At 34.2% G+C, this 22,678-nt stretch overlaps 1 protein-coding gene and 1 long non-coding RNA gene across 3 annotated transcripts in view; one reads left to right on the forward strand and one right to left on the reverse strand.

Moving 5' to 3' along the window:
- Nucleotides 1-22,678, reverse strand: part of LOC133640958 (uncharacterized) — a 168,114-nt gene that overhangs the window by 68,014 nt on the left and 77,422 nt on the right. The gene's annotated exons all lie outside the window — the stretch shown is intronic.
- The window catches only part of dusp10 (dual specificity phosphatase 10), a 48,409-nt gene continuing 35,510 nt past the window's right edge, over nucleotides 9,780-22,678 (forward strand). Inside the window, exon 1 of the mRNA XM_062034907.1 lies at nucleotides 9,780-10,521. The gene's annotated coding sequence lies outside the window, so the exon portion shown is untranslated. The remainder of the gene's footprint in view (nucleotides 10,522-22,678) is intronic.

A 22,678-nucleotide genomic window follows, 5' to 3' on the forward strand; every position in this document is an offset into this window, starting at 1 on the left:
ATTGCCTCTGATTGGCCTGTCCCTAATGTTTTGCCCTAATCTCAACCAATCGTGACTCATCATAGTAAACAACCAACCAATCACGGATGTTCTTATACGTGCAAGCACGTCTTGGAAGGAAGAAGGGGAGGGAGGGAGTGAGGAGCGGGGGAGAATCAAGGAACACAACAAATAAGCGATGTTTGGTCATTTTAACGTAAAATAAATTATATCGATATTACGATATTTTCTTAATTTATATCTTGTTTAAAAATACATCGATATATCTTACAAATTCAATATATCGCCCATCCCTAGGCGGAGTCATGTTTTGCTTCATTGTTGGACCCAAATAAGCAACCACATGTTCAAAAACAAGCACCAAAACTTGTAGTACGCAGACTTTGCAACACTGCTGCTGCTAGGAACTCCAGGTGAAAACTTAACTTACAGCGACAGTGGATGTAACTAACTTTGGTCTTTTGAAGAGAGCGACCTGCCAGGACTTCCGACCTAAACTTTTGCATTAAATATAACTTTTCCTTCTTCTACTTCTGCTCTCTATTACTAAAATGTTGACAAGTTGGACAAGTGCATTTACTAATTTAGAAAAGATCCAATTAAATTTACTTTAAGTTAATTCTGAAATGTTACCCCAAGGAAGACTTTTTGTTAGTGTAATTCTGTGCTTCTCAAATATTTTCTGTTAGGAAGAAGAAAACATTTTGCGCCTTCCCACTCTACACCGCGTCTATAAATAGTATCATTTGTCTTTCAAATCGTTGTAAGTACACCTCTGCATAACATTGTATGCCTATTAACATTAAAGAAGAAAGAAAGAAATATAGATCAACTTACAACAAATAATAACTTTATTAAAGGCCTACTGAAACCCACTACTACCGACCACGCAGTCTGATAGTTTACATATCAATGATGAAATCTTAACATTGCAACACATGCCAATACGGCCGGGTTAACTTATAAAGTGCAATTTTAAATTTCCCGGCAAACTTCCGGCTGAAAACGTTTCGATATGATGACGTTTGCGCGTGACGTCAACGGTTGAAGCGGAAGTATTCGGAGCCCATTGAATCCAATACAAAAAGCTCTGTTTTCATCTCAAAATTCCACAGTATTCTGGACATCTGTGTTGGTGAATCTTTTGCAATTTGTTTAATGAACAATGGAGACTGCAAAGAAGAAATTTGTCGGTGGGATCGGTGTATTAACGGCGAACTACAGCAACACAACCAGGAGGACTTTGAGATGGATAGCAGACACGCTAGCCGCCGACCTCACCTTGACTTCCTCCGTCTCCGGGCCGCCGACCGCATCGGTGATCGGGTGAAGTCCTTCGTCGTACCGTCGATCGCTGGAACGCAGGTGAGCACGGGTCGTGATGAGCAGATGAGAGCTGGCGTAGGTGCAGAGCTAATGTTTTTAGCATAGCTCTGTCGAGGTTCCGTAGCTAAGTTAGCTTCAATGGCGTCGTTAGCAACAGCATTGCTAAGCTTCGCCAAGCTGGAAAGCATTAACCGTGTAGTTACATGTCCAGAGTTTGGTAGTATTGTTGATCTTCTGTCTATCCTTCCAGTCAGGGGCTTATTTGTTTTGTTTCTATATGCAGTTAAGCCCGATGCTATCATGTTAGCTCAGTAGCTAAAGTGCTTCACCGATGTATTGTCGTGGAGATAAAAGTCACTGTGAATGTCCATTTCGCGTTCTCGACTCTCATTTTCAAGAGGATATAGTATCCGAGGTGGTTTAAAATACAAATCTGTGATCCACAAAAGAAAAGGGAGAGAGTGTGGAATCCAATGAACCCTTGTACCTAAGTTACGGTCAGAGCGAAAAATGATACGTCCTGCACTGCACGCTAGTCCTTCACTTTCATGTTCCTCATACACGAATCTTTCATCCTCGCTCAAATTAATGGGGTAATCGTCGCTTTCTCGGTCCGAATCTCTCTCGCTGCATTGAAAACAATAGGAAAATGCGAGCAGCCCTTCCTCCGGTGATGTCACGCTACTTCCAGTAGGGGCAAGGCTTTTTTTTAATCAGAGACCAAAAGTTGCGAACTTTATCGTCGTTGTTCTATACTAAATCCTTTCAGTAAAAATATGGCAATATCGCGAAATGATCAAGTATGACACATAGAATGGATCTGCTATCCCCGTTTAAATAAAAAAATGTCATTTCAGTAGGCCTTTAACATTGTGCATCAATTTGCCTGACAAACATGTTTTTAATCCTTTTTTAACCTATAAACATTTTTGGAGGGACTTGAACTATTTGACACTGAAAAATCAAATCAAATAAACTCAATAAATACGTTTAAATTGATCAGCAACATTAACTCAGGAGCACAATATGTAAAACATGGTAACCTACAAAAACATTTTTTTAATCAAAATGAGGTAAGCTTTCATGGCCACAATGAGCACATTTTGTAGTCAATACGTATTTGCATGTGATTTCTTAGATTTAATTTTTATTACATTTAAAACAATTATTAAAACAACATTTTCACTGTGTCATTATGGGGTATTGTGTGTAGAATTTTTAGGACAAAAATGTATTTATTCCATTTTGAAATAAGGCTGTAACAACAAAATGTGCAAAAAGCAAAGCGCTGAGAGTACTTTCCGGATGCGCTGTACTTTTGGGTTTTGTCCAGACGCTGAAGTCTTGCTATGGAAAATAGATTCATAAAAGGTAATTAAATGGATAAATATTTATGTCGTCATTTGGATTCATTCGCTATGTTTCAATTAGACAGTTAGTATACACAACAGCGTGCGCTAACAATAACACGTAGCTGTTCACTGATCATAAAGCACAACAGAAGGAGCTGGGATTATTCGTGTGTCCATTTATAAATAACTGTGCAGCGCCCTAATAATAGCTGCAATAATAAATATTCTGCATTGTTTCAGGTTGCTGAGGATAAACGGGGGGAGCTCAGACTATATTTAGGGTTTAAAGCCAGCATGAGTCCTGCCAGATGTATGACAAGGTAGTCAGACAAGTGCCAAAAAACCTTATTTATTGCTAGATGTCCCTAATTTTTTGTCATATTACCTTTTTTTTTTAACCTCCTTATTGTGTCACTTTCTCACACTGTGCTCACACACTTGACTTTACGGTATCTGTAACATGCTGGAAAAAATGCAAAAGAGATGGTTTGTTATAAAAAAACAAACAAAAGCGGAAAGAAAATGTCAGGCGTGTTCCTAAAATAGAAGCATGACAGTAATGTACTTTGCCTGAACATGACAGTTTGTGGCAAGTAGATCAAGGAAGATCAAGGGAATCTGCATTCAAATTATATTTACTATTGCCACTATCGTAACTACCTCCTTTGGTAAATAGATGTAAAAATCTGATTTCTAATGAATGTTTTCATAATAGCAAACATTGCAATATAATGTAGCTTTACATAACTCTGGACTTAGTAGCTGTATGAAACCTAATATGGTGTTTGCATGCACCTGCAGCAAAACGCTATCATTGAATTTGCATCAAACTGCCGATGCCGTAAATGAACGGTCACATAAAGTAGGTTGGAAACTTTCATTATGTTTAAATTTGTATACTGTAGAAGCATTCAAATTACAAAAAAAAATGTTTTTAGCCAACAACAACAACAACAACAAAAAATGTACTGCCAATTGCCATCGTCTTGACGTGAAGGGTCCTGTCACAAATCTTAGGTCACTATTTTATTGTTTCATTAACTATTTGGGGGTTCAAATATATATTTTAGAATTACAAAGGAAGAAAATCTGAAATTATATTTTACAGTCATATGCTGTAGCCCGTCAGTATAGTTTAATGTGTGCAGTTAAATGCAGGCTTGTTTTTTTATTGACCCGCGGAACATTCTAAATATACAAATACACAGCTATAGTTTAAAAAAAAGCATAATTACATAATGTAACGAAAAAAGGTTGCAATGGTAGTAATACTAATAACTATTGATGGAAGTAAATGACGCCTCAGTGAGCGTGTGGCACATTTGCTAGCTGTATCGACTCAAAAGAGACCGCAATTCCTATTCCTAGTTTTCAAAAATCTTTTTTATAAAAAAAAAAAAGAATAAATATATAATTTTTTTAAAGAATGAATTGTTAAAAATAAGTTATTTTGGCCATCTAACCCGAAACCTGCACATATAATGTACTGTATTTTTGTAACCTGTTATTTTTTTATGTTTATACCAAAATATGTATATTTCAAGACTTGATTTTGAATTGAGAGTCGATTTGAAATCCAATTATCATCACAAGAATCGGAATCGAAACGAATTGCGAGTTATAAGATTTGCATCCCTAATTGGCAGAAGGCTTGTTTTCTGTTGACCTGCAGAACATCCTCAAATTACAAATACCCAGCAAAAGCTTAAAGAATAAGTGATGATACTACAAACCCCGTTTCCATATGAGTTGGGAAATTGTGTTAGATGTAAATATAAACGGAATACAATGATTTGCAAATCATTTTCAACCCATATTCAGTTGAATATGCTACAAAGACAACATATTTGATGTTCAAACTGATAAACCTTTTTTTTTTTGCAAATAATCATTAACTTTAGAATTTGATGCCAGCAACACGTGACACAGAAGTTGGGAAAGGTGGCAATAAATACTGATAAAGTCGAGGAATGCTCATCAAACACTTATTTGGAACATCCCACAGGTGAACAGGCAAATTGGGAACAGGTGGGTGCCATGATTGGGTATAAAAGTAGATTCCATGAAATGCTCAGTCATTCACGAACAAGGATGGGGCGAGGGTCACCACTTTGTCAACAAATGCGTGAGCAAATTGTTGAACAGTTTAAGAAAAACCTTTCTCAACCAGCTATTGCAAGGAATTTAGGGATTTCACCGTCTACGGTCCGTAATACCATCAAAGGGTTCAGAGGATCTAGAGAAATCCCTGCACGTAAGCAGCTAAGCCTGTGACCTTCGATCCCTCAGGCTGTACTGCATCAACAAGCGACATCAGTGTGTAAAGGATATCACCACATGGGCTCAGGAACACTTCAGAAACCCACTGTCAGTAACTACAGTTGGTCACTACATCTGTAAGTGCAAGTTAAAACTCTCCTATGCAAGGCGAAAACCGTTTATCAACAACACCCAGAAACGATGTCGGCTTCGCTGGGCCTGAGCTCATCTAAGATGGACTGATACAAAGTGGAAAAGTGTTCTGTGGTCTGACGAGTCCACATTTCAAATTGTTTTTGGAAACTGTGGACGTCGTGTCCTCTGGACCAAAGAGGAAAAGAACCATCCGGATTGTTATAGGCGCAAAGTTGAAAAGCCAGCATGTGTGATGGTATGGGGGTGTATTAGTGCCCAAGACATGGGTAACTTACACATCTGTGAAGGCGCCATTAATGCTGAAAGGTACATACAGGTTTTGGAGTAACATATGTTGCCATCCAAGCAACGTTACCATGGACGCCCCTGCTTATTTCAGCAAGACAATGCCAAGCCGCGTGTTACATCAACGTGGCTTCATAGTAAAATAGTGTGGGCACTACACTGGCCTGCCTGTTGAGTTGAGTTTGAGTTTATTTCGAACATGCAAGCATAAGTCCAGACCTGTCTCCCATAGAAAATGTGTGGCACATTATGAAGCCTAAAATAGCACAACGGAGACCCCTGGACTGTTGAACAACTTAAGCTGTACATCAAGCAAGAATGGGAAAGAATTCCACCTGAGAAGCTTTAAAAATGTGTCTCCTCAGTTCCCAAACGTTTACTGAGTGTTGTTAAAAGGAAAGGCCATGTAACACAGTGGTGAACATGCCCTTTCCCAACTACTTTGGCACGTGTTGCAGCCATGAAATTCTAAGTAAATTATTATTTGCAAAAAAAAAAAAGTTTATGAGTTTGAACATCAAATATCTTGTCTTTGTTGTGCATTCAATTGAATATGGGTTGAAAATGATTTGTAAATCATTGTATTCCGTTTATATTTACATCTAACACAATTTCTCAACTCATATGGAAACGGGGTTTGTAGTAACTAGTTATGGGTAAGTTATGTGTCAGTGAGCATGTGGCACACTCACTGGCTGTATTGACTGCAGGGTGCTGAAAAAAATAATATATATATATTTTTTGTCCTATTCTAAATCAATTAATAATTTTCAAGAATCGATTCATATATATATATATATATATATATATATATATATATATATATATATATATATATATATATATATATATATATATATATATATATATATATATATATATATATCAGAATCAGAAATACTTTATTAATCCCAGAGGGGAAATTAAAATTTTCAGCACAATCCCATTCAAGATCAGACAAACATTAAAGGGAGACAGAACATGATCGCTGACGTGTGTATATATATATATATATATATATATATATATATATATATATATATATATATATATATATATATATATATATATATATATATATATGTATATACACACACTTTTAGGAATCAATTTCTAAATATATTTTCTTGGCCATCTTTGCGCATACTCACTGTGTGCATACATCAGCAGCCAAGAAAAGTGTTTACTCTTGAAAAGGTTTTATTTTTTTAGACCAAATAATAAATTGCAAAAATTGGTTTTGAATCGATTCTGAATCAAATCGTCGCCACAAGAATCGGAATAGTAGTTATAAAATGTATATCCCTAATTGGCCCACGGCTTGTTTTCTATTGACTCGCAGAATCTCCTAAAATTACAAATACAGAGAAAATGTTTAAAAAATGTGCAAAAATTGCATAAAATAACGAGAAAAGGTTAAAATGGTAATAATACTAATAAATGGTGATTGGTAAAAGATGCCTCACTGAGTGTGTATTACACACACATATATGTGTATATATATATATATATATATATATATATATATATATATATATATATATATATATATATATATATATATATATATATATATATATATACATATATACACACACACTACCGTTCAAAAGTTTGGGGTCACATTGAAATGTCCTTATTTTTGAAGGAAAAGCACTGTACTTTTCAATGAAGATAACTTTAAACTAGTCTTAACTTTAAAGAAATACACTCTATACATTGCTAATGTGGTAAATGACTATTCTAGCTGCAAATGTCTGGTTTTTGGTGCAATATCTACATAGGTGTATAGAGGCCAATTTCCAGCAACTATCACTCCAGTGTTCTAATGGTACAATGTGTTTGCTCATTGGCTCAGAAGGCTAGTTGATGATTAGAAAACCCTTGTGCAATCATGTTCACACATCTGAAAACAGTTTAGCTCATTACAGAAGCTACAAAACTGACCTTCCTTTGAGCAGATTGAGTTTCTGGAGCATCACATTTGTGGGGTCAATTAAACGCTCAAAATGGCCAGAAAAAGAGAACTTTCATCTGAAACTCGACAGTCTATTCTTGTTCTTAGAAATGAAGGCTATTCCACAAAATTCTTTGGGTGACCCCAAACTTTTGAACGGTAGTATATATATATATATATATATATATATATATATATATATATATATATATATATATATATATATGACCACCCCCAAACTGTGAACCATCACTGTAGACACTTTTCACCTTTGATCACTAAAGACACTTTTAACTGCTGCTGTGACCCAAGGTCGTCTCCATATTTATACTGTTGACTGTCAATCAGAATGTGCAATAATGTAATGTTACTTACTGTGCCTTGTATATACATTTGTATTTTTATTTTAGCTAAGTACCGTGTGACTTGTTGAGAGGGTGGACTAGCAAAGTAAGATTTTCATTGTATGGCAAACTGTCTGTTTAACTGTGCATATGACAATCAACAATCTTGAATTTTGAATATATATATATATACATATACATCAACTTTTATTCAATTTTTACATATACATCAGCAGCCAAGAAGAGCTTATGTAAACTGTAATCTATTTTGAAAAGGCCTGTTTATACACCAAATAATAGCCTATATTCCAAGATTTGGTTTTGAATTGAATCGGAATCAAATTGAATCGTTGCTGTAAGATTAAATCCCTTATTGGCTTTGGGGGTTGTTTTCTATTGACCCGCAGAACATCCTAAAAATACAAATACACAGCGAAAGTAAAAAAAATATTTGCTAAATTGCATAAAGTAACGAGAGAAGGTTGAAATGGTAATAATACTAATAAATAGTGATGGGTAAATGATGCTTCAGTGAGCGTGTGGCACACTCACTGGCTGTATTGACACTGAGGGTGCTGAAAAAAATGGATTAATATCCGAATCGCGATTCTTATTATTCCAATTCTAAATTGATTTATAATTTTTTAGGTTTAAGAATCAGTTTGTAAAGACCTTTTTAGGCCATCTTAGCGCTTACTCGCTCGCATGTCATACATCTTTTGTAACCACAGTCATGTCACAGTGGTTTTATTACAACATACTTTTTACTTTTACCCGCGTATTATTGTGAAGAAACGCAACTTTTACTTCGTTACATTGAGTTTTATTCCGATCGCTACATTTATTCACATCATCCTCATATATATTCATAATCTATTGATTACCGCTTACAGTGACTTCTGTCACATGACTCTGTTTCACCAATCCAACGTAAGCACGAGTGACCTTTGACTCCATTTCACCATTCAGACGGAGCCCGGCGGTCACATGACCGCACTCAAACTACACACTGTAAAAAGTGAATAACTCTTCAGACTAACTCTTACAAACTAGAAAAAAATAACATTCATATCATCCGTGTCAGTAGAAATGTTTACATTTCAGCCTACGAGAATTCCAATTCCAACTATTAAACATTTTTTTGCGGTAAGTCGTGAATGTTTTTAATGTTTTAGCTGCGCATATGCTAACATTAGCATATGTACAATTAAAAAATAAACATGTTCCTCCCTAGGGAGGTGTTTAGGGCACGTCCGACCGGTAGGAAGCCACGGGGAAGACCCAGGACACGTTGGGAAGACTATGTCTCCCGGCTGGCCTGGGAATGCCTCGGGATCCCCCGGGAAGAGCTGGACGAAGTGGCTGGGGAGAGGGAAGTCTGGGTTTCCCTGCTTAGGCTGCTGCCCCCGCGACCCGACCTCGGATAAGCGGAAGAAGATGGATGGATTAAAAAATAGCTACTAAATAAATCAGAAGATACTAAGTACTTGAGTCGTTTTTTCACTGAATATTCATTAGAGATGTGACATTCGCAAACAAGCCGAGCCTTTTGAACGGCTCTTTAAGTGAACGATGAGAACCGATTCGCAGTTGCGAGCAATTCGTTTGAGAGCCGTGTTTTTATGCAGATGCAGAGCTTCACCAGACTTTTTTTCGTAAATAATTTTTACTTTTAATTGTTTTTATTAATTTCTTTTTTATCCACTTCTCTGGTTAATTGTTCTGATAAGTAAATAAGTTCAGGCATACACCCACCAGGTGGGTAAAACAAAAATTTTTAATTCCATCCATCCATCCATCCATTTTCTACCGCTTGTCCCTTCACATTTTTAATTGTATTTTTATTCATACTTTTTAATTCTACATAAATATTTTATTCTTACAAATTTTTTTTTGTATTTTTTCTCTTTTGCAAGAATATTTTTAAAGGTGAGGGAACATTTTTAAATAGCTCATTGTCAAAGAATGGGAATATGGTTAATATTAATAATAATGTTTACAATGAAAAAAAAACACAACTATTGTCAATATTTAAGAATAATTCCCACAATAAAAAAATATGTATGTCAATTTAATGTATTCAGTTCCACATCTTATTGTTTCCTTGATGGAAAAAAAAAAAAGAAGTATAATAACAAGCCAGTGTTTTGAACGGCTCCTCAACATTCGGCTGCCTTCATAGAGCCATAAATCCCATCTCTAATATTAATTAATTCATGTTTTATACCGCTTATCCTCATTAGGGTCACGGCAGTTGAAAGCTGGAGCCTATCCCACGCGCGACGCAAATCAATGACCCAAATGCACCGCGTCTTCCTTTTTCCCAACCGACGAAGCGGCACGTGAACGCCCCGCGTCTTTCATCGCGTAGTTTCTGCTGACGTGGCTTCTGATTGGCTGCTTGTGACATCATCGCACTTGCGGCTGAAGGCAGTTTGAAGCCGCGGTTTTGAAGCGACACTCCCCATCCTCCTCCCCTCCCTGGCTCCGAACCAGACGTCCCGGCTTAAATCCCTCCCACGGCGGGGCGGGACGTCACTGTACCCAAAAAAAAAAAAAAAAAAAAAAAAAAAAAAAAAAAAAAAAAAAATCCCGTTTAATATTAATGAAGTCGCGAATTGGCTCCGACTCGCGTCAGTCCCGCTGTGCGACTTCTGTAAGCTGGCTCACTTCCTTCAACATTATTATTCCTGGGCAACAACGCTGGTTGGCACAAAAAAAAAAAAAAAAAAGTATCCCAAAAATGTTGCCGATCCTCCGTACGTGCGCCGAGTGAATGGAGGCACCCTCGTCACCGGGAGGAGATCCTGCATTACCGGGCCAAAGACAGCAACACACACCGGTAAGCAGACATTTCAAGCAAGTTTGGCAATTAGAAGTTTTGCTGCAACGAACGCGCTGTTTACTTCCACGCACCCATTCACGTGCAACTATTAAGCAATTCAGTTTGTGTTATTAATTTTTTTTTTCCATTCCGAACGCCACGTTTTATTCAAAGCACGTCCTTATGCCGGTTTCCCCCCCCCCCCTTCAATTCTGTGATTATGCGTGCAGGAGGAGGATGACCAAGGCAGGGTTACAGTGTGCATGCATGCATGCATGGCTGGAGTCCTTACATAACAAGCGCTTACATTACAAGGAACTACATGTCGTCCATCTTTATGACTATCTCCACTTGTGGGGGAGATAAACTGCAGTGATGCAGTATTTTTTTTAATTTATTTTTTATTCCCACATGAAAACAACATTACAGTAGCAGGAGGCTGATCATTAGTTGAAGTGACTCAGTGTTGATTAATAAGGTGATTAGTGTGGGTGTTGCTAATGTTGGACTTCAGCAGATGTTAGTAATGGTGATCAAACACACTCTTTTCATCCCACTCGGATTCTTTTAACAATATCAATTCAAGGCTGTCAAAAATAATCATTATTATCAAAATTCCTCAAACATTTTGGACAGTTTGTCCAAGACCATAGAGCAGCAAATTCTGAGTCCCCATACACAAGACTCTTAACATCGCTTATAAACAGACTTGGTATGTTTATAAACGCTAAAACAACTTAGTATTGGTTTAAATCAGCTTTTAAAAACACATGCACAAACCTTAATTATGGTATCGACTTTTTGAAAGATGGGATCAACATGTCTATAATATGTCTGGATCAGTGTTTCTTAACATCGGTTTCTCAGGTATCGAAATAATATTGGCATCGGGACAACACTAGTATGTTTATAAACACTTAAAACAACTTAGTATTGGTTTAAATCAGCTTTTAAAAACACATGCAAAAACCTTAATTATGGTTTTGACTTTTTAAAGATGGGATCGACATGTCTATAATATATCTGGATCAGTGTTTCTTAACATCGGTTTCTCAGGTATCGAAATAATATTGGCATCGGGACAACACTAGTATGTTTATAAACACTTAAAACAACTTAGTATTGGTTTAAATCAGCTTTTAAAAACACATGCAAAAACCTTAATTATGGTTTTGACTTTTTAAAGATGGGATCAACATGTCTATAACATATCTGGATCAGTGTTTCTTAACCATAGGGACGCCAAAAACATCAGCACTTTGTGGTCCCCTTTATTTAGAAAAGTACCGAAAAGTAGCTAAATAATTTTGGTATCGGTACCAAAATATTGGTATCGGGACAACTCTAGTATGTTTATAAACACTAAAACAATTTAGTATTGGTTTAAATCAGCTTTTGAAAACGCATGCAAAAACCTTAATTATGGTTTCGACTTTTTAAAGATGGGATCATAACATATCTGGATCAGTGTTTCTTAACCATAGGGCCGCCAAAAACATCGGCACTCAGTTGTAATACACTTTTCCACCACTTGTGGCAGCAATGACAATATCAAACACACAGAAGAAGACTGGACCTAAAGTCAGAGAGAAGTTTCAAAAAAGCGCAAAAATTATGACTAAAGTAGTGAATGCGTTTTTAGTTTTTTATTTTAGCACTACATAATTGCATGTACATTTATTTTTCATCAGATATTTACGAGTCTCTTTTAGGGTTGTACGGTATACCGGTGTTAGTATAGTACCGCGATACAAATGAAACATATTTGGTACTATACCATTTCGACCATGTTTATAAACTTTTTTTTGTGGTCCCCTTTATTTAGAAAAGTACCAAAAAGTATCGAAATAATTTTGGTATCGGGACAACACTGGTATGTTTATAAACATATGTTTAATGTAACGTAATATTTTTTGTTAAAATAAAGCCAATAATGCAATTTTTTGTGGTCCCCTTTATTTAGAAAAGTACCGAAAAGTATCGAAATAATTTTGGTATCGGTACCAAAATATTGGTATCAGGACAACTCTAGTATGTTTATAAATACTAAAACAACTTAGTATTGGTTTAAATCAGCTTTTAAAAACACATGCAAAAACCTTAATTATGGTTTCGACTTTTTAAAGATGGGATCGACATGTCTATAACATATCTGGATCAGTGTTTCTTAACATCGGTTTCTCAGGTATCGAAATAATATTGGCATCGGGACAACACTAGTATGTTTACGAACACTTAAAACAACTTAGTATTGGTTTAAATCAGCTTTTAAAAACACATGCAAAAACCTTAATTATGGTTTCGACTTTTTAAAGATGGGATCAACATGTCTATAACATATCTGGATCAGTGTTTCTTAACATCGGTTTCTCAGGTATCGAAATAATATTGGCATCGGGACAACACTAGTATGTTTATAAACACTTAAAACAACTTAGTATTGGTTTAAATCAGCTTTTAAAAACACATGCAAAAACCTTAATTATGGTATCGACTTTTTGAAAGATGGGATCAACATGTCTATAATATGTCTGGATCAGTGTTTCTTAACATCGGTTTCTCAGGTATCGAAATAATATTGGCATCGGGACAACACTAGTATGTTTATGAACACTAAAACAACTTAGTATTGGTTTAAATCAGCTTTTAAAAACACATGCAAAAACCTTAATTATGGTATCGACTTTTTTAAAGATGGGATCAACATGTCTATAATATGTCTGGATCAGTGTTTCTTAACATCGGTTTCTCAGGTATCGAAATAATATTGGCATCGGGACAACACTAGTATGTTTATGAACACTTAAAACAACTTAGTATTGGTTTAAATCAGCTTTTAAAAACACATGCAAAAACCTTAATTATGGTTTTGACTTTTTAAAGATGGGATCAACATGTCTATAACATATCTGGATCAGTGTTTCTTAACATCGGTATCTCAGGTATCGAAATAATATTGGCATCGGGACAACACTAGTATGTTTATAAACACTTAAAACAACTTAGTATTGGTTTAAATCAGCTTTTAAAAACACATGCAAAAACCTTAATTATGGTATCGACTTTTTTAAAGATGGGATCAACATGTCTATAATATGTCTGGATCAGTGTTTCTTAACATCGGTTTCTCAGGTATCGAAATAATATTGGCATCGGGACAACACTAGTATGTTTATAAACACTTAAAACAACTTAGTATTGGTTTAAATCAGCTTTTAAAAACACATGCAAAAGCCTTAATTATGGTATCGACTTTTTTAAAGATGGGATCAACATGTCTATAACATATCTGGATCAGTGTTTCTTAACATCGGTTTCTCAGGTATCGAAATAATATTGGCATCGGGACAACACTAGTATGTTTATGAACACTAAAACAACTTAGTATTGGTTTAAATCAGCTTTTAAAAACACATGCAAAAACCTTAATTATGGTTTTGACTTTTTAAAGATGGGATCAACATGTCTATAACATATCTGGATCAGTGTTTCTTAACATCGGTATCTCAGGTATCGAAATAATATTGGCATCGGGACAACACTAGTATGTTTATAAACACTTAAAACAACTTAGTATTGGTTTAAATCAGCTTTTAAAAACACATGCAAAAACCTTAATTATGGTATCGACTTTTTTAAAGATGGGATCAACATGTCTATAATATGTCTGGATCAGTGTTTCTTAACATCGGTTTCTCAGGTATCGAAATAATATTGGCATCGGGACAACACTAGTATGTTTATAAACACTAAAACAACTTAGTATTGGTTTAAATCAGCTTTTAAAAACACATGCAAAAGCCTTAATTATGGTATCGACTTTTTTAAAGATGGGATCAACATGTCTATAATATGTCTGGATCAGTGTTTCTTAACATCGGTTTCTCAGGTATCAAAATAATATTGGCATCGGGACAACACTAGTATGTTTATGAACACTTAAAACAACTTAGTATTGGTTTAAATCAGCTTTTAAAAACACATGCAAAAACCTTAATTATGGTATCGACTTTTTTAAAGATGGGATCAACATGTCTATAATATGTCTGGATCAGTGTTTCTTAACATCGGTTTCTCAGGTATCGAAATAATATTGGCATCGGGACAACACTAGTATGTTTATGAACACTAAAACAACTTAGTATTGGTTTAAATCAGCTTTTAAAAACACATGCAAAAACCTTAATTATGGTATCGACTTTTTTAAAGATGGGATCAACATGTCTATAACATATCTGGATCAGTGTTTCTTAACATCGGTTTCTCAGGTATCGAAATAATATTGGCATCGGGACAACACTAGTATGTTTATGAACACTTAAAACAACTTAGTATTGGTTTAAATCAGCTTTTAAAAACACATGCAAAAACCTTAATTATGGTATCGACTTTTTTAAAGATGGGATCAACATGTCTATAATATGTCAGGATCAGTGTTTCTTAACATCGGTTTCTCAGGTATCGAAATAATATTGGCATCGGGACAACACTAGTATGTTTATGAACACTTAAAACAACTTAGTATTGGTTTAAATCAGCTTTTAAAAACACATGCAAAAACCTTAATTATGGTTTCGACTTTTTAAAGATGGGATCGACATGTCTATAACATATCTGGATCAGTGTTTCTTAACATCGGTATCTCAGGTATCGAAATAATATTGGCATCGGGACAACACTAGTATGTTTATAAACACTTAAAACAACTTAGTATTGGTTTAAATCAGCTTTTAAAAACACATGCAAAAACCTTAATTATGGTATCGACTTTTTGAAAGATGGGATCAACATGTCTATAATATGTCTGGATCAGTGTTTCTTAACATCGGTTTCTCAGGTATCGAAATAATATTGGCATTGGGACAACACTAGTATGTTTATAAACACTTAAAACAACTTAGTATTGGTTTAAATCAGCTTTTAAAAACACATGCAAAAACCTTAATTATGGTTTTGACTTTTTAAAGATGGGATCGACATGTCTATAATATATCTGGATCAGTGTTTCTTAACATCAGTTTCTCAGGTATCGAAATAATATTGGCATCGGGACAACACTAGTATGTTTATAAACACTTAAAACAACTTAGTATTGGTTTAAATCAGCTTTTAAAAACACATGCAAAAACCTTAATTATGGTTTCGACTTTTTAAAGATGGGATCAACATGTCTATAATATGTCAGGATCAGTGTTTCTTAACATCGGTTTCTCAGGTATCGAAATAATATTGGCATCGGGACAACACTAGTATGTTTATAAACACTTAAAACAACTTAGTATTGGTTTAAATCAGCTTTTAAAAACACATGCAAAAACCTTAATTATGGTATCGACTTTTTGAAAGATGGGATCAACATGTCTATAACATATCTGGATCAGTGTTTCTTAACATCGGTTTCTCAGGTATCGAAATAATATTGGCATCGGGACAACACTAGTATGTTTATAAACACTTAAAACAACTTAGTATTGGTTTAAATCAGCTTTTAAAAACACATGCAAAAACCTTAATTATGGTATCGACTTTTTGAAAGATGGGATCAACATGTCTATAACATATCTGGATCAGTGTTTCTTAACGTCGGTTTCTCAGGTATCGAAATAATATTGGCATCGGGACAACACTAGTATGTTTATGAACACTTAAAACAACTTAGTATTGGTTTAAATCAGCTTTTAAAAACACATGCAAAAACCTTAATTATGGTATCGACTTTTTAAAGATGGGATCAACATGTCTATAACATATCTGGATCAGTGTTTCTTAACATCGGTATCTCAGGTATCGAAATAATATTGGCATCGGGACAACACTAGTATGTTTATAAACACTTAAAACAACTTAGTATTGGTTTAAATCAGCTTTTAAAAACACATGCAAAAACCTTAATTATGGTTTCGACTTTTTAAAGATGGGATCAACATGTCTATAACATATCTGGATCAGTGTTTCTTAACCATAGGGACGCCAAAAACATCAGCACTTTGTGGTCCCCTTTATTTAGAAAAGTACCGAAAAGTAGCTAAATAATTTTGGTATCGGTACCAAAATATTGGTATCGGGACAACTCTAGTATGTTTATAAACACTAAAACAATTTAGTATTGGTTTAAATCAGCTTTTAAAAACGCATGCAAAAACCTTAATTATGGTTTCGACTTTTTAAAGATGGGATCATAACATATCTGGATCAGTGTTTCTTAACCATAGGGCCGCCAAAAACATCGGCATTCAGTTGTAATACACTTTTCCACCACTTGTGGCAGCAATGACAATATCAAACACACAGAAGAAGACTGGAGCTAAAGTCAGAGAGAAGTTTCAAAAAAGCGCAAAAATTATGACTAAAGTAGTGAATGTGTTTTCATTTGCACTTTAATTTCATGTATTGTAGATTTAGTTGTTTATTTTAGCACTACATAATTGCATGTACATTTATTTTTCATCAGATATTTACGAGTCTCTTTTAGGGTTGTACGGTATACCGGTGTTAGTATAGTACCGCGATACAAATGAAACATATTTGGTACTATACCATTTCGACCATGTTTATAAACTTTTTTTTGTGGTCCCCTTTATTTAGAAAAGTACCAAAAAGTACCAAAAAGTATCGAAATAATTTTGGTATCGGGACAACACTGGTATGTTTATAAACATATGTTTAATGTAACGTAATATTTTTTGTTAAAATAAAGCCAATAATGCAATTTTTTGTGGTCCCCTTTATTTAGAAAAGTACCGAAAAGTATCGAAATAATTTTGGTATCGGTACCAAAATATTGGTATCAGGACAACTCTAGTATGTTTATAAATACTAAAACAACTTAGTATTGGTTTAAATCAGCTTTTAAAAACACATGCAAAAACCTTAATTATGGTTTCGACTTTTTAAAGATGGGATCAACATGTCTATAACATATCTGGATCAGTGTTTCTTAACATCGGTATCTCAGGTATCGAAATAATATTGGCATCAGGACAACACTAGTATGTTTATAAACACTTAAAACAACTTAGTATTGGTTTAAATCAGCTTTTAAAAACACATGCAAAAACCTTAATTATGGTATCGACTTTTTGAAAGATGGGATCAACATGTCTATAATATGTCTGGATCAGTGTTTCTTAACATCGGTTTCTCAGGTATCGAAATAATATTGGCATCGGGACAACACTAGTATGTTTATAAACACTTAAAACAACTTAGTATTGGTTTAAATCAGCTTTTAAAAACACATGCAAAAACCTTAATTATGGTTTCGACTTTTTAAAGATGGGATCAAAATGTCTATAACATATCTGGATCAGTGTTTCTTAACATCGGTTTCTCAGGTATCGAAATAATATTGGCATCGGGACAACACTAGTATGTTTATAAACACTTAAAACAACTTAGTATTGGTTTAAATCAGCTTTTAAAAACACATGCAAAAACCTTAATTATGGTATCGACTTTTTTAAAGATGGGATCAACATGTCTATAATATGTCTGGATCAGTGTTTCTTAACATCGGTTTCTCAGGTATCAAAATAATATTGGCATCGGGACAACACTAGTATGTTTATGAACACTAAAACAACTTAGTATTGGTTTAAATCAGCTTTTAAAAACACATGCAAAAACCTTAATTATGGTATCGACTTTTTTAAAGATGGGATCAACATGTCTATAATATGTCTGGATCAGTGTTTCTTAACATCGGTTTCTCAGGTATCGAAATAATATTGGCATCGGGACAACACTAGTATGTTTATGAACACTTAAAACAACTTAGTATTGGTTTAAATCAGCTTTTAAAAACACATGCAAAAACCTTAATTATGGTTTCGACTTTTTAAAAGATGGGATCAACATGTCTATAACATATCTGGATCAGTGTTTCTTAACATCGGTTTCTCAGGTATCGAAATAATATTGGCATCGGGACAACACTAGTATGTTTATAAACGCTAAAACAACTTAGTATTGGTTTAAATCAGCTTTTAAAAACACATGCAAAAACCTTAATTATGGTATCGACTTTTTTAAAGATGGGATCAACATGTCTATAATATGTCAGGATCAGTGTTTCTTAACATCGGTTTCTCAGGTATCGAAATAATATTGGCATCGGGACAACACTAGTATGTTTATGAACACTTAAAACAACGTAGTATTGGTTTAAATCAGCTTTTAAAAACACATGCAAAAACCTTAATTATGGTTTCGACTTTTTAAAGATGGGATCAACATGTCTATAACATATCTGGATCAGTGTTTCTTAACATCGGTTTCTCAGGTATCGAAATAATATTGGCATCGGGACAACACTAGTATGTTTATGAACACTTAAAACAACTTAGTATTGGTTTAAATCAGCTTTTAAAAACACATGCAAAAACCTTAATTATGGTTTCGACTTTTTAAAGATGGGATCAACATGTCTATAACATATCTGGATCAGTGTTTCTTAACATCGGTATCTCAGGTATCGAAATAATATTGGCATCGGGACAACACTAGTATGTTTATAAACACTTAAAACAACTTAGTATTGGTTTAAATCAGCTTTTAAAAACACATGCAAAAACCTTAATTATGGTATCGACTTTTTTAAAGATGGGATCAACATGTCTATAACATATCTGGATCAGTGTTTCTTAACATCGGTTTCTCAGGTATCGAAATAATATTGGCATCGGGACAACACTGTTATGTTTATAAACACTTAAAACAACTTAGTATTGGTTTAAATCAGCTTTTAAAAACACATGCAAAAACCTTAATTATGGTATCGACTTTTTAAAGATGGGATCGACATGTCTATAACATATCTGGATCAGTGTTTCTTAACATCGGTTTCTCAGGTATCGAAATAATATTGGCATCGGGACAACACTAGTATGTTTATAAACACTTAAAACAACTTAGTATTGGTTTAAATCAGCTTTTAAAAACACATGCAAAAACCTTAATTATGGTATCGACTTTTTGAAAGATGGGATCAACATGTCTATAATATGTCTGGATCAGTGTTTCTTAACATCGGTTTCTCAGGTATCGAAATAATATTGGCATCGGGACAACACTAGTATGTTTATAAACACTTAAAACAACTTAGTATTGGTTTAAATCAGCTTTTAAAAACACATGCAAAAACCTTAATTATGGTATCGACTTTTTTAAAGATGGGATCAACATGTCTATAATATGTCTGGATCAGTGTTTCTTAACATCGGTTTCTCAGGTATCGAAATAATATTGGCATCGGGACAACACTAGTATGTTTATAAACACTTAAAACAACTTAGTATTGGTTTAAATCAGCTTTTAAAAACACATGCAAAAACCTTAATTATGGTATCGACTTTTTGAAAGATGGGATCAACATGTCTATAACATATCTAGATCAGTGTTTCCTAACATCGGTTTCTCAGGTATCGAAATAATATTGGCATCGGGACAACACTAGTATGTTTATGAACACCTAAAACAACTTAGTATTGGTTTAAATCAGCTTTTAAAAACACATGCAAAAGCCTTAATTATGGTATCGACTTTTTAAAGATGGGATCAACATGTCTATAACATATCTGGATCAGTGTTTCTTATCATCGGTTTCTCAGGTATCGAAATAATATTGGCATCGGGACAACACTAGTATGTTTATGAACACTTAAAACAACTTAGTATTGGTTTAAATCAGCTTTTAAAAACACATGCAAAAACCTTAATTATGGTATCGACTTTTTGAAAGATGGGATCAACATGTCTATAATATGTCTGGATCAGTGTTTCTTAACATCGGTTTCTCAGGTATCGAAATAATATTGGCATCGGGACAACACTAGTATGTTTATGAACACTTAAAACAACTTAGTATTGGTTTAAATCAGCTTTTAAAAACACATGCAAAAACCTTAATTGTGGTTTCGACTTTTTAAAGATGGGATCAACATGTCTATAACATATCTGGATCAGTGTTTCTTAACAATAGGGACGCCAAAAACATCAGCACTTTGTGGTCCCCTTTATTTAGAAAAGTACCGAAAAGTAGCTAAATAATTTTGGTATCGGTACCAAAATATTGGTATCGGGACAACTCTAGTATGTTTATAAACACTAAAACAATTTAGTATTGGTTTAAATCAACTTTTGAAAACGCATGCAAAAACCTTAATTATGGTTTCGACTTTTTAAAGATGGGATCATAACATATCTGGATCAGTGTTTCTTAACCATAGGGCCGCCAAAAACATCGGCACTCAGTTGTAATACACTTTTCCACCACTTGTGGCAGCAATGACAATATCAAACACACAGAAGAAGACTGGAGCTAAAGTCAGAGAGAAGTTTCAAAAAAGCGCAAAAATTATGACTAAAGTAGTGAATGCGTTTTCATTTGCACTTTAATTTCATGTATTGTAGATTTAGTTTTTTATTTTAGCACTACATAATTGCATGTACATTTATTTTTCATCAGATATTTACGAGTCTCTTTTAGGGTTGTACGGTATACCGGTGTTAGTATAGTACCGCGATACAAATGAAACATATTCGGTACTATACCATTTCGACCATGTTTATAAACTTTTTTTTGTGGGCCCCTTTATTTAGAAAAGTACCAAAAAGTACCAAAAAGTATCGAAATAATTTTGGTATCGGGACAACACTAGTATGTTTATAAACATATGTTTAATGTAACGTAATATTTTTTGTTAAAATAAAGCCAATAATGCAATTTTTTGTGGTCCCCTTTATTTAGAAAAGTACCGAAAAGTATCGAAATAATTTTGGTATCGGTACCAAAATATTGGTATCAGCACAACTCTAGTATGTTTATAAATACTAAAACAACTTAGTATTGGTTTGAATCAGCTTTTAAAAACACATGCAAAAACCTTAATTATGGTTTCGACTTTTTAAAGATGGGATCAACATGTCTATAACATATCTGGATCAGTGTTTCTTAACCATAGGGCCGCCAAAAACATCGGCACTCAGTTGTAATACACTTTTCCACCACTTGTGGCAGCAATGACAATATTAAACACACAGAAGAAGACTGGACCTAAAGTCCGAGAGAAGTTTCATAAGCGCAAAAACTATGACTAAAGTAGTGAATCTGTGTTTTCATTTGCACTTTAATTTCATGTATTGTTGATTTAGTTTTTTATTTTAGCACTACATAATAGCATGTACCTTTATTTTTCATCAGATATTTACGAGTCTCTTTTAGGGTTGTACGGTATAGTACCGCGATACTAATGAAACATATTCGGTACTATACCGTCTCGACCGTGTTTATAAACTTTTTTTTGTGGTCCCCTTTATTTAGAAAAGTACCAAAAAGTACCAAAAAGTATCGAAATAATTTTGGTATCGGGACAACACTGGTATGTTTATAAACATATGTTTAATGTACCGTAGGATTTTTTGTTAAAATAAAGTCAATAATGCAATTTTTTGTGGTCCCCTTTATTTAGAAAAGTACCGAAAAGTATCGAAATAATTTTGGTATCAGTACCAAAATATTGGTATCGGGACAACTCTAGTATGTTTATAAACACTAAAACAACTTAGTATTGGTTTAAATCAGCTTTTAAAAACACATGCAAAAACCTTAATTATGGTATCGACTTTTTAAAGATAGGATCAACATGTCTATAACATATCTGGATCAGTGTTTCTTAACCATAGGGCCGCCAAAAACATCGGCACTCAGTTGTAATACACTTTTCCACCACTTGTGGCAGCAATGACAATATTAAACACACAGAAGAAGACTGGAGCTAAAGTCAGAGAGAAGTTTCATAAGTGCAAAAACTATGACTAAAGTAGTGAATCTGTGTTTTCATTTGCACTTTAATTTCATGTATTGTTGATTTAGTTTTTTATTTTAGCACTACATAATAGCATGTACATTTATTTTTCATCAGATATTTACGAGTCTCTTTTAGGGTTGTACGGTATAGTACCGCGATACTAATGAAACATATTCGGTACTATACCGTCTCGACCGTGTTTATAAACTTTTTTTTGTGGTCCCCTTTATTTAGAAAAGTACCGAAAAGTACCAAAAAGTATCGAAATAATTTTGGTATCGGGACAACACTAGTATGTTTATAAACATATGTTTAATGTACCGTAGGATTTTTTTGTTAAAATAAAGTCAATAATGCAATTTTTTGTG

Source organism: Entelurus aequoreus, linkage group LG23 (genome assembly GCF_033978785.1).
Source record: "Entelurus aequoreus isolate RoL-2023_Sb linkage group LG23, RoL_Eaeq_v1.1, whole genome shotgun sequence".
NCBI classification, from domain to species: Eukaryota; Metazoa; Chordata; class Actinopteri; order Syngnathiformes; family Syngnathidae; genus Entelurus; species Entelurus aequoreus.